This window comes from Apium graveolens, chromosome 3 (assembly GCF_009905375.1).
Source record: "Apium graveolens cultivar Ventura chromosome 3, ASM990537v1, whole genome shotgun sequence".
NCBI lineage: Eukaryota > Viridiplantae > Streptophyta > Magnoliopsida > Apiales > Apiaceae > Apium > Apium graveolens.
The window spans coordinates 102,329,721-102,343,517 of NC_133649.1; the positions used below are offsets into that span (position 1 = coordinate 102,329,721).

Here is a 13,797-nt window from a genome sequence, read left to right on the forward strand (position 1 = left end):
TTATCATATTCCAAGGACATTTATTAATCTAACATTTATATCGCAGTAAATTAAGACATAATATATTATAAAGGGAATAATCGATAGAACATAAACATTAATAATCCAAATGTCTTAAACTAAAAATTATAGTGTCGTCTCTAAGGCACAAACACTAACAAGCCTTATGCTTAGTTCTTCCAGGATCGACATGCCAACATTAAGGTGCATGTTATATATTATGGAATGCACCAGCTTCTGCACCGTACTGGAGATGTTGTCACAGCCAGTCTTCCTGCATGTGAATGCTCTAATGATAAAATCAAAGATGAATGACCATTCTTTTCTCAGATTCTTCTTGTTCAACTGGACATATCAATCTTTTCACTGTAGTTTATGAAATCCATAAACTTAGCCAACTCCTGTATTGTTGGAGCCTCCACAATATTGTCTTTAGGGATGCCAAAGGCTTGGTTGACATCACAACATTAAATTCCATAGGAACACCTTGAATTGTGCAATTAACCACCAAGGAGACTACTTGATTCTCATGAAAAATTGTGTTTACAACAGCTGAATTCCAAAACTCACTGAGCACATCCCAATATAACACGAAATTTGCAGTGAAAGCTCCTGCAAGATAATAATCAGAATGAAATTTGACAAAGCACTTAAGTTATCAGGTGCTTGGTTTGCATCAACAAAGGCCAAGTAGTTGGTTCCATCCTTGGGGATAATAGCTTTAACGTTATTGGCAGCCATAGAAAGTGTTTGAGTTTGAGTGGGTAAATGTCTAGAGAAAGAAAGAGCTTGAAACGAGTAAGAGCGGTGAAGATTTGCAGAAATTTGGTCAATTGAGATCTCGAAATCGTAAAGAGGGGTTATGTCGAGATGTCTGGGTATTTATAGGCTTGAGATGTGACTTGTAGAGAAGTAAGGAATAAACTGTTGATACTTGCTTATCGAGAAGTCACGTGAATTTGAAGATTCATGTGGAGATGTCATTATCCTGACTCTTATCGAGAACTAGATAGTGACTTATCGAGATGTAGAATAAATACGCAGTTTGTCATAATTGGACTGAATTATTCTAACTTATATTGAATAAATCAACATAAAATTAGAATTGATTATATATCAAAAATTTTACTGAAATAATTTATTAAATTAAATCATTCTAGTTTTGAGTTATTGAGAAGTCTAAAATTTGAATTTATAGAGAACTCCATATAGATAAGTATATCTAGATCTACACAATGCTTATCGAGAAGTCACAAAGAGACTTATCAATAAGTTCATCGAGAAGTCATGCAAAGACTTATCGAGAACTCTGTCGAAGTCTTAAAATGACTTATCGAGAAGTCATTAAACTTATCGAGAACTCAGTTCTCTACATACTTTTGTTCTATCTCATTTCTATCTTATATTAATTTCACATACTGAAAATGTGAATTAAAACATAGACAGTTTTTCTTAAAATAAGAAAAATTCCAAGTTAAATTTGAATTTTGAAAAATAAATATACATAGAATCCTAAAATACTTATAAATTATATTCCACTTAATTTCTAATTAAATTAAATTTAATTTAATTTATCAGAAATTAATATGCTGCAACACATTAGCCGAGTTCTTGCCTTTAGGATGAAGAATTTAACATACCAATTTTTTTATCTTAGGTAACCCGCAGCCGCTTCCCTTCGGGTGCGCACTGGGTAAACTCTACGGGCTCACGCAATATCCTGCAAACCACGTGAACCAATGTAAACCGCATTTAAGTGACATGCTCTGACTCAGGAGGCATAATCATAAATTCTCCCACCGTGAGATTCGATCCTATGACCAAGAGGATAGTCATCCCCTATTTAACCAACTGATCCAACCCTTGCGAGCTTAACATACCAATTTCACATACAAGTCTAGTGAAAGTTGCTTCATTCAAAGGTTTAGTGAAAATATCAGCTAATTATTTTTCTGTTAGAACAAAAATAAGCTCAATAGTACCATTTGCAGCATGTTCTCTAATAAAATGGTACCTCACATCAATGTGCTTAGTTCTGGAGTGATTAACTGGATTAACAACAATAAATATGGTACTAGTATTGTCAAACATGATTGGAATTTTATGTAACACTAGGCCATAGTCCATTAATTGATTTCTAATTGAAAGCACTTGAGCACAACAACATCCAGCATTTATGTATTCAGCTTCAGTTGTGGAAGTTGACACATATTGTTGTTTCTTACTATACCAAGATACAAGTCTTTGACCAAGGAATTGACAGCTTCCACTTGTACTCTTTTTGTCTACCCTATATCCATCAAAATCTGCATATGTGTATCCAATAGTTTCAAAACCAGTTCCCTTAGGATAACACAATCCCAAGTTTGTTATCCTCTTCAAATATCTGAAAATTCTCTTTACATCCATCAAATGTGATTCTTTAGGATTTACTTGAAACCTAGTACACACATATGTTGCAAACATGATGTCTGGTCTACTAGAAATTAAGTACAATAAAGATCTGATCATTCCTCTATAACCTGAAATGTCTATAATTTTTCCTTTCTTATCTCCATCCAAGTTGGTAGTTGTAGACATAGGTGTTGATGCAGGTGAGCAGTCAACCATTCCAAATTTCTTCAATAAATCTTTGACATACTTGGTTTGACTAATAAAGATGCCATCACTTTTTTGACTAACTTGAAGGCCAATGAAGTAACTTATCTCTCCCATCATGCTCAACTCATATTCACTCTGCATGAGTATTGAGAATCTTTGACACAACTTTTCATTAGTAGAGCTAAAAATGATGTCATCCACATAGATTTGAACTAGGATAATGTCATCACCATGCTGCTTATAGAATATAGTCTTGTCATCTGTCCCTGTAGTGAATCCATGTTTGAGTAAAAATTCTGACAGTGTGTCATACCATACTCTATGTGCTTGCTTCAATCCATAAAGAGCCTTCAACAGTTTATAAACAAAGTTTGGAAATTCTGGATCTTAAAAACCAGGTGGATGTTGTACATAGACCTCTTCTTCCAATTCACCATTAAGGAATGCACTTTTCACATCCATTTGATACACCTTGAAATTTGAATGTGTGGCAAATGCAAGAAATTTTTTTATTGCTTCAAGTCTTGCAACTGGAGCAAAAGTTTTATCATAGTCAATTCATTCTTCTTGTGAGTAGCTTTTTGCAACCAGATTTGCTTTGTTTCTTTTCACAATTCCACTTTCATCTATTTTATTCCTATACACCTATTTTGTTCCCATGATGATCCTGTTTTTTGGTGCAGGAACTAATTCTCAAACTTTATTTCTTTCAAATTAATTTAGCCCTTCTTGCATAACAGTAGTCCAGTCAGGATCGAGTAGAGCTTCCTATTAAGTGGCATTTATGACACTTATTTATGCTCTAATAAGCTTTGAGTTGGTGTATTTGTACTCAAGTTATTTGTGTTTTAACGTGTTTTCAAGTGTTTTTGCATTTCAGGCTTTGCTTCGTGAATCAGGTGAATTAAAATTGTTTTGATGCTAATATGGTGTTTAGAATGTGCTAGAATAAAAGCTTGGAAGATTAGATCGAAGCTGCAAGGAATAAAGAAGAAGAAAAAATGAAGTTTTGGCAGAAGGCAGGCGCGCCCGCGCTGATATTGCGCGCGGTCGTGCCGGGAGTACAGAAAGGCAGCGCGCCCGCGCTGGTGAAGCGCGCGGCCGTGCTGGGTCGGGATATTAAAATCCTGATTTTTTTATAATTGAAATTGCTGGACTCCTGGGATGCATGGACTGCTATATAAACATAACTTAAGGTCGTTTTTCAGAAGATATTCAGAGATATCAAGACATCAAGGATGGAGAAGACGGCAAGAGACCTTTTGGCACAATTCAACAAAGGTGAAGACGAACTAGTTTATTCTTGTGAATATTTGTTTTGAGTTGTAATTTGGATGCTTGTTTCTTATTTTGCCTAACTTTTATTCTTGATTGTACTTTGGTTTATTTATTCGTATAAAGACTACGTTTGCTATATCATGTTTTCATTGGAACCCACGTTGGCGATGAGTTCGATTATGGGCTAATCATTATCGTGGGGTTCTAGCGGATTTATTTATGGATTTATTTAGTTAAATTGTTTGATGCCTTAGTGTGTGGTGATTCTATGATATCCTAGTTATGGTTGTGCGTATTCGTCTTGTGAGCGTCGCGAACTTATAAGATAGCCTGTTAATTCTTAATGAAGCGAAAGTAAATTTAAGGATTTAGAACTTGCCATTCTAGTATAGGTTCATGTATTGTTATGCATGATTCGTAGGTAATTTTAACCATCTTACTTGCCCTATGTAATCAAGATAGATAACTTGTGCTTAAACTGTTATGCTATCAAATTCTATTGACATATAGGGTCTCAATATAATTGGTGCCTATTCAACTTCTATCTCTTTTGTGGATGTCTGGTAGAATGGTACTCGTGCAACGAAAGTTGGCGTATATCAGTTTCATGTTGTCTGATTAGTGTCATCACCATTGCATGCTAAGGTTGAGAATAATAAGGCTATTGAATGAAGTATTTATGAAGTTGGAATCCCATGTCTGTCATATATATTAACTCAATCTATCTTATTCTTGTAGTTATAATAGTTAGTGTAATTCTTAGTTATAAACATTCTCAATTTGTTATCGTCTTAGCATTGAATAATAACCATACATTGTTGCTTAGGTGCGTAATTTAGATAGTTAACCAATACAGTCTCTATGGGATCAAATCTGATTTATATCTTATACTACTTGCGAACTCGTATACTTGCGTGTATAATTAGTGCGTGTTTAGCGACGAACAAGTTTTTGGCACCGCTGCTGGGGACTGCAGTGTTAATTACTAGTTTATGTGCTTTCCATCAGTGGTCGTTAAAGTTCATTGACTCGGACATTGTTACTTATTTGTTTCCTTGTTTTATTTCAGGTGATCTAGCGAGGGTGTCTGCATATGCGTTCGCGTACTCGTAAGAGAACACTGGATAAAGTCGAGGAAGAACTTTTGGTAGTTCGGTGGGAAGTTTTTGAGGAAGAAAAGAAGGTAGAAGAAGAAGAGAAATTTGAAGATCCAGTTGTAGTAGCTACGGGTGATCAAGCAGAAAATCTGAAGGCTTTGATGGACTATTCTAAGCCTAAGATTAATGACATTCCGTCTAGCATCATTAGACCAGCCATCACGGCTAACACTTTTGAGATCAAGTCAAGCACGATCCAGATGATACAGAACTCAGTTCAGTTTGGGGGTTCTCCTACCGAAGACCCCAACATGCACATCAGGGATTTCATCGAGATCTGCGACACTTTCAAGTTCAATGGCGTGACTGAAGATGCTATCAAACTACGACTCTTTCCATTCTCTTTGAGAGACAAAGCTAAGTGCTGGTTACACTCTCTACCGGCAGGGTCTATCACAACTTGGGAATATCTTCCTCAAAAGTTTCTCACTAAATTTTTTCCCATGGCGAAGACTGCAGCAATCAGGAATGCTCTTACCCAGTTCACGCAGCAAACTAGAGAATCTCTGTGTGCGGCTTGGGATCGATATAAGGAGATGCTAAGGAAGTGCCCACACCCTGGCATGCCTGATTGGATGATTATTAACTATTTCTACAATGGATTGGGTCCTACTTCTAGGCCCATGCTTGATGCAACATCAGGAGGAGCCTTGTGGGCTAAGAGCTATGATGAAGCTTATGAACTTGTTGGACTGATGGCTGCTAATGAGTACCAGAATCCTTCCCAGAGACTGACTCAGGGAAAAGTAGCAGGAATTCTAGAGTTGGATGCAGCGACTGCTATAGCTGCCCAACTTAAGGCTTTGACAATGAAGGTGGACACTTTGGCTAGTTATGGAGTTAATCAAATTACTAGTGTCTGTGAGCTTTGTGCTGGTGCCCATGAGACTGATCAGTACGCAATTTCTAATGAATCAGCTCAATTCGTGAGCAACTTCCAGCGATCGCAGCAACCTGTGCCAACCACCTATCATCCTAACAACCGCAATCATCCTAATTTCAGTAGGAGCAATGCTCAGAATACGGTTCAACAGCCTTATCAGCAGTATCCAGCTAAGCAGTACAACCCTCTTGGTTTTCAGCAACCGCAGTATGCACCAAAAAAAACAACTCCAGCTGCAACAAGTTAATGAAAAATCTGAATTAGAGGAGTTGAAGCTCATGTGCACGAGTCAAGCTGTTTCTATCAAGACCTTGGAAAATCAAATTGGGCAAATTTCCAATACCTTGCTAAATCGTCAACCTGATACATTTCCAAGTGACACTGAGGTGCCAGGAAAGAAGGAAGCTAAGGAGCAGGTAAAGGCAATCACTTTGAGGTCTGGGAAGGTTGCAAATCCTGAACAAACTCAAGAGTTGACTGAAGAAGCTGGGGCTGAGAAAGAAGCAAAGTAGCAGATGAAGAAGTGGAACCAAGGAAGACTACTGTTGAGAACACTCTGCCTGAGGGTAATACAGGGGAGAAACAGATCTATCCTCCACCGCCCTTTTCTAAGAGGCTGCAGAAGAAAAAGTTGGACGAGCAATTCGAGAAGTTTCTAAAGGTGTTCAAGAAACTTCATATCAACATACCTTTCATTGAGGCTCTCGAGCAGATGCCTAGTTATGCAAAGTTTATGAAAGGTATTCTCTCTCAGAAGGTGAAGGTAGATGATCTAGAGACTGTCGCTCTCATGAAGGAATGCAGTGCTGTGCTGCTGCAGAAGTTGCCTATGAAGCTTAAAGATCCAGAAAGCTTTACTATTCCATATACTATTGGGAAAGTGTCTTTTGACAAATGCTTATGTGACTTGGGAGCTACCATCAATCTGATGCCTTTGTCAATCTTCAACCAATTGGACTTACCTGATCCTAAACCAACTTACATGACCTTGAAATTGGCCGACCGTTCTATTACATATCCTAGAGGTATTGTGTAGGATGTCTTGGTCAAGGTGGATAAACTCATCTTCCTTGCTGATTTCGTCATTCTTGATTTCGAGGAGGATAAGAAGATTCTCATAATCTTGGGAAGGCCTTTTTTGGCAACTGGCCGAACCTTGATTGATGTGCAGAAGGGTGAGCTTACAATGCGAGTGTTGGATCAGGATGTGACTTTTAATGTGTTCAATGCTATGAAATTTCCTACTGATAATGAGGAGTGCTTAAAAGTCGAGTTGGTTGATTCGGTGGTCACATCGAAACTTGATCAAATGCTAAGGTCTGATGCCTTAGAAAAAGCCTTGTTGGGAAATTCAGACAGTGAAGATGACAAAGGAGATGAACAATTGCAATATTTGAATGCGTCTCCCTGGAAGAGGAAGATAGATATGCCTTTTGAATCTCTTAGAATGGAAGAATTGAACAAAGCTCCTAAACGCCTCAAGCCTTATATTGAGAAAGCTCCTACTCTTGAGCTTAAGTCTTTACCTGAACATTTGAGGTATGCTTTTTTAGGTGATGGATCTACTCTGCCTGTTATTATTGGATCTGACCTTTCAGGTAGCGATGAGAAAAAGCTCTTAAGAATTCTGAGAGAGTTCAAATCGGCAATTGGATGGACTATAGCAGATATCAAGGGAATCAACCCTTCTTACTGCATGCATAAAATTCTGCTAGAAGAAGGTAGCAAACCTACAGTCGAGCAGCAAAGAAGACTTAATCCAATCATGAAGGAAGTAGTATAGAAGGAAATTCTGAAGTGGCTAGATGCAGGGATCATTTATCCCTTCTTTGACAGTTCATGGGTAATCCTGGTTCAATGTGTACCAAAGAAAAGTGGTATTACTGTGGTAGCAAATGAGAAGAATGAGCTTATTCCTACACGGACAGTCACGAGGTGGAGAGTCTGTATAAACTACAGGAAGCTAAACAAGGTGACTAAGAAGGATCACTTTCCCTTACCCTTCATTGATCAGATGCTTGACAGGTTGGCTGGTCATGTGTACTATTGTATTCTGGATGGTTATTCGGGTTATAATCAGATTTATATCGCTCCAGAAGATCAAGAGAAAACTATCTTCACTTGTCCATTCGGTATGTTCACCTTTAGATGAGTTTCTTTTGGTCTGTGTGGTGCACCGGCCACATTTTAACGATGTATGATGGCCATCTTTTCTGACATGATTGGCCAGAATGTGGAAGTGTTCATGGACGACTTCTCAATCTTTGGTGATTCTTTTGATGAATGCTTGTAAAATCTTGGACATGTTCTCAAGAGGTGCGTTGAGACCAATTTAGTTCTCAGTTGGGAGAAATGTCACTTTATGGTGCGCCAATGCATAATTCTCGGGTACAAGGTTTCTATTAAGGGTCTTGAGGTGGATAAGGCCAAAGTGGGGGTCATTGAGAATCTTCCCCCACCTATTTCTGTCAAGGGAATTCACAGTTTTCTTGGTCACGCGGGTTTCTACAGGAGTTTCATCAAGGACTTCTCGAAAATTCCAAAGCCATTGTGTAGTTTACTAGAGAAAGATATTCCTTTTAAATTTGATGACGAGTGCCTCGCAGCATTTGAGACATTAAAGAATAGTCTAATCACGGCACCTGTCATAACCGCACCTGATTGGAATGAGCCTTTTGAGATGATGTGCGATGCAAGTGATTATACAGTTGGAGCAGTTCTTGGGCAGAGGAAGAACAACATAATTTATGTGGTCTACTATGCTAGTAAGACCATCAACGGTGCTCAACTGAATCATACTACTACGGAGAAAGAACTTTTGGCTATTGTCTACGGTTTTGAGAAATTTCGATCTTATCTACTTGGGACTAAGGTGACAGTTTTCACTGATCACGCTGCAATTTGATATCTCGTTTTGAAGAAGGACTCGAAGCCTAGATTGATTCGATGGGTTCTTTTGCTCCAAGAATTTGAAATAAAGATCAAGGACAGAAAAGGAACTGAAAATCAAGTTGCTGATCATCTCTCGCGTTTAGATAATCCTAATGCTACTTCACTGGATAAGACATTGATAAATGAGTCTTTTCCCGACGAGCAGCTGCTTGGAGTGCAAGAAGAAGAGATGTGGCTTGCATACATTGTAAACTACCTTATGAGTAACATCATGCCTCCCGACTTATCTTATGCTCCAAGGAAGAAGTTTCTATATGAAGTGATATATGTGGGATGAGCCGTTTCTTTTTCGCCAGGGAGCTGACCAAAACATTAGGAGATGTATTCCTTACAGCAAAATGGGGGGGGATCTTGCGAGATTTCCACTCAACGGCTTATGGAGGACATTATGGGGGAGAAAAGACAACAAGTCGTGTTCTTCAAGCAGGTTTCTTTTGGCCAACAATGTTTAAAGATGCGCATCAGTTCATTTTGAAATGTGATCGATGTCAACGTGTGGGTAATATGACTAAAAAGGATGAGATGCCTCTTAATGTGCTTCTCGAGGTTGAGGTCTTCGATGTTTGGGGAATTGACTTCATGGGGCTATTTATCTCGTCTTGCAACAATCAGTATATCTTGTTGGCGGTTGATTACATGTCAAAATGGGTTGAAGTTAAGGCATTACCGATGAACGATGCGAAAGTCGTGCTTAATTTTCTTCACAAGCAGATATTCACAAGGTTTGTGACTCCAAGAGTCACAATCAGTGATGAGGGGTTGCATTTTTGTAACCGCAAGTTCACTGCCATGATGAAGAGGTATAATGTGAATCATCGCATTGCTACGGCTTATCATCCTTAGACAAATGGTCAAGCTGAAGTATCTAACAAAGAGATAAAGCGCATTTTAGAGAAAATGGTATGTCCATCAAGGAAGGATTGGTCTTTGAAGCTTGATGAAGCTGTTTGGGCGTATAGAACAGCATATAAAACTCCATTGGGAATGTCGCTATTTCAGTTGATTTATGGGAAGGGGTGTCATTTGCCGGTGGAGCTCGAGCATAAAGCTTATTGGGCTTTGAAGAAATTGAATCTGGACTTGGATGCAGCAAGAAAGAAAAGGATGCTTCAATTGAACGAACTTGACGAAGTTCGACTTCAAGCTTACGAGAATAACAAAATGTACAAGGAGAAAGTCAAGAGGTGGCACGATCGGGGTCTAGTGCTCAAGAAATTTGTGCCAGGGCAACAAGTTCTTTTATTCAACTCTCATCTTCGTCTTTTTCCTGGAAAGTTGAAGTCAAGATGGTCAGGGCCCTTCATAATCAAAACTGTGTTTCCACATGGAGCGATGGAAATTTTTGAGAATAATTCGGGCCAAGAATTCAAGGTAAATGGTCAACAGTTGAAGCATTATTATGGTGATACGGCAACCCACGAGGTGGTTAGTGCTATTTTATTGTCTACTTGATCTCGAGATTCTACGTCGAGCTTGTGACGTAAAAGAAGCGCTTCTTGGGAGGCAACCCAAATATATTGTACATTAGTAGGTAGAGGAAGCAAGAAGAAAAGAGAAAAACACAAAAAAATTAGAAAAAGAAAAACATTCGGGGCCAAGTATAGAAGCTTCGCGCGCTCGCGCTGGCCAAGCGGACGACCGCGTCATTTTTCCAGTAACCAAGCGCGCCCGCGCTGTCCTAGCGCCCGGCCACGCCAGTTTTCCAGAATGTGAGCGCGCCCGCGCTGTCCTAGCACGTGGCCGCGCCGAGTCCATGTTCAGAAAAAAAAATAAAAACAACAGTTTTATTAGAGAAAATCGGGATTTTAATTCCAAAATCAATTCTAACCCGATTTTTACTCTTCCACATCCCATAATTCCCTCTCCTAATCAATTCTATTATTCCCACGATTCCCATTATCAATTCCCACTTCTATTCCTTATCAAATTCACACCCCTCCACCTATAAATACATACACTTGCATACATCTTCTCCATCAATTCACAAACTCTCAAACACATATTCTCTTTAAACACTTAAGCTTTTATTCTTTCTTTTTCAATCCGATGGCACCCAAAAGAAAGAGAACTCAAGTTGGAAGCAGCACCACCGATTCTTCTACTAGAGAGTGGTGTGAGGCCCAGGTTCTCTACTCCGGAGGCTGATGAGAAGTACACGAGGCTTCTCTCGAAGCCTATTGCTAAGGAGAGAGGATTTCTTCCATCAGGAAAAGATGGTAGGCTGTTGGAGATGATTTTGGAGATGGGCTGGGTTCCTTTTTGTGAGGCTCCCGCTGCTGTGCCCATGAGTATTGTGCGGGAGTTCTATGTTAACGCCAAGGCGAAGAAGAATGGTTTTACGATGGTGAGGGAGAGGACTATTGAGTACAGTGTTGAGGCTATCAGAATAGTGATTGAGTAGCCTGTGAGGAAGGTGGGCCAGGATACTTGGAACGATAAGACTCCTGAGGACTTAGATTTGGATCTCATCATTGCTACTCTCTGTGTGCCTGAGACCCGTTGGAAGTTCAAGAGGGGCACTACTGATTACTCCATATTCCCTACTTCATGCATGAACAGGTATGCATGGGCTGGGAACTCGTTTATTTGTGCTAACATCATGCCATCTTCGCATGTGCATGAGATTACGGTGGAGCGTCTCGTCTACTTTGGGGTATTCTGCAGGGTGATTACATTGATTTGGGGATGGTGATATATCAGGGGATCCTGAGGTTTTTGAGAGGAGGTACTACTGGGGATATTCTGTATGCGTCCATTGTGACGAAGTTGTGCATGGCAGTTGGTGTTCATTGGCCCGCACATGAGCAACTTCAGATTCCCAGTGCTCCTATTGACAATTCTACGCTGCACAGCATGGTTGAGTGGTATGGAGGGAAGCCCGATCCTAAGGGGCTTAGTTATTCTTATGATCATCTACCCGGAGGACGTCCATCACCTCAGTAATATGCCGGTGATACACAGCAGGCTAGCAAGGCAGCTTGGAGAGCCGATTTGGGCAAGGAGGCCGGTCCATCGCAACAGCAATAACAGCAGGGGGAGGCATCAGGAGCAGAGATGGGAGCTGGTTTGAGTTCGATGCAGTATAGGCGTCTTGCGAGGAGGATGGAAACGATGCACGACATCCACAGTCGGTTTGCACGCGATCTCACCCAGACACTTGGGACTACATTTAGAGCCACCGAAGTTGACATTCAGTGGCCAGTATTTGGTGAGGATTCCGTGTATCCACCTCCGGACACACCTGATACTCCACCATTTGAGGGTGAAGATTCTGATTCAGAGTAGGTATGCCTGATTTCTTATTGTTACCTTCACTGAGGACAGTGAATATTTTAAGTTTGGGAGTAGTAGTTAAAGGAATATGTTTGTGTGAGTCTCATATAGTTTGCATGTTCATGATAGTTTTATTTCATATAGTTGCGTATATTTTGTCATGTAGTTTTTTTTTTATTATTTTTGGTAGTTTTTATGATAATTTGTTCATGTAGTTTCATGCATTTGCATTATATCATAATTCCCTTAGATAATTTTTTCGATTATTGGTGATATTGATGTGAGTGTAGTGATGTCGTATTTAGTAATGTTGAGTCTTATTGGATTGATTTGCATGCTAGAGATATTTGTATTCCACTAAGTCTTATAGGTTGCTACAGTGCTAGATCATAGTCATGATTTGTTGGTTTGTCGAGGTTTAATCACTTGTTTATATTTAAAATTTAGGGTATTCTCTTAATAATAAAAGACACGGATATTTAGAAATTGGAGAAATTGGATTTCATTGCTAGTTGTGTGGCTAGGTTTCAAATGGCTAGTAGCCGGCTCATATTTTTATAAGTAGTCTAGGGTTGAATGAGATGGAGCGAAACACACTCATTCAGAAATAAAAAAAAGAGAAAAAAATAATAATAAGTGTTATGTATAATTGATCACGAGTGGGCTCTTTAGTACTCGAGTTATTAAGTTCTTAAGGGACTTTGTGCCTAGTGACCTAAGGCTTCTATAGTCTGGGATCCGCTAACCTAACGCTCGCTACATGGGTACTATTGTATAAGTCTTTTGTGGACCTCACTCATTGCACGATCAAATAAGCATATTTGTGTTGTTTTGTTGTGAATAAAAGCGTGAATCCATGTTAACTCCGATATAAGAATTGAAGTGTTATAAGTTATTTTGATTCTAGCTTTTATTCTGGTTATAAACTTACGATTGTTTTGATAAGTAGTGAGTTATGATTGTCGATCTAGTTATAATAGTATATCTATAAGCATTTACACACACGCACGTCTCAGGTGTGTAGATTGATTTGTGAGATTTGATAGAGCTTTATGCGAATAATTGCATTTGCTGAGGTGTTGCTAGTTTATTGGTTTAGTTATTCTTTGGGGATCGTTGCATTCATATTAGTTGCATTCATGCATTTTTATTTCTTGATTCTTTGAGTCTGTTTATGCTTGAGGACAAGCATCAATTCAAGTTTGGGGGTGTGTTAAGTAGCATTAATGACACTTATTTATGCTCTAATAAGCTTTGAGTTGGTGTATTTGTACTCAAGTTATTTGTGTTTTAACGTGTTTTCAAGTGTTTTTGCATTTCAGGCTTTACTTCTTGAATCAGGTGAATTAGCATTGTTTTGATGCTAATATGGTGTTTAGGATGTGCTGGAATTAAAGCTTGGAAGATTGGCTCGAAGCTGCAAGGAATAAAGAAGAAGAAAAAAAAAATGAAGTTTTGGTAAAAGGCAGGTGCGCCTGCGCTGGTGTTGCGCGCGACTGCGCGGGAGTACAAAAAGGCAGTGCGGCCGCGCTGGTGAAGCGCGCGGCCACGCTGGGTCGGGATATTAAAATCATGATTCTTTTATAATTCAAATTGCTGGACTCCTAGGATACATGGACTGCTATATAAACATAACTTAGGTCGTTTTTCAGA

General features: G+C 39.2%; 1 non-coding gene across 1 annotated transcript; it reads right to left on the bottom strand.

The window, feature by feature from the left end:
• Positions 1-5,494: 5,494 nt before the first annotated feature.
• Positions 5,495-5,601, bottom strand: LOC141715594 (small nucleolar RNA R71). The gene has a single exon (XR_012572351.1). It is a non-coding gene; the product is annotated as a small nucleolar RNA R71 (small nucleolar RNA).
• Between the last annotated feature and the right edge of the window lie 8,196 nt (positions 5,602-13,797).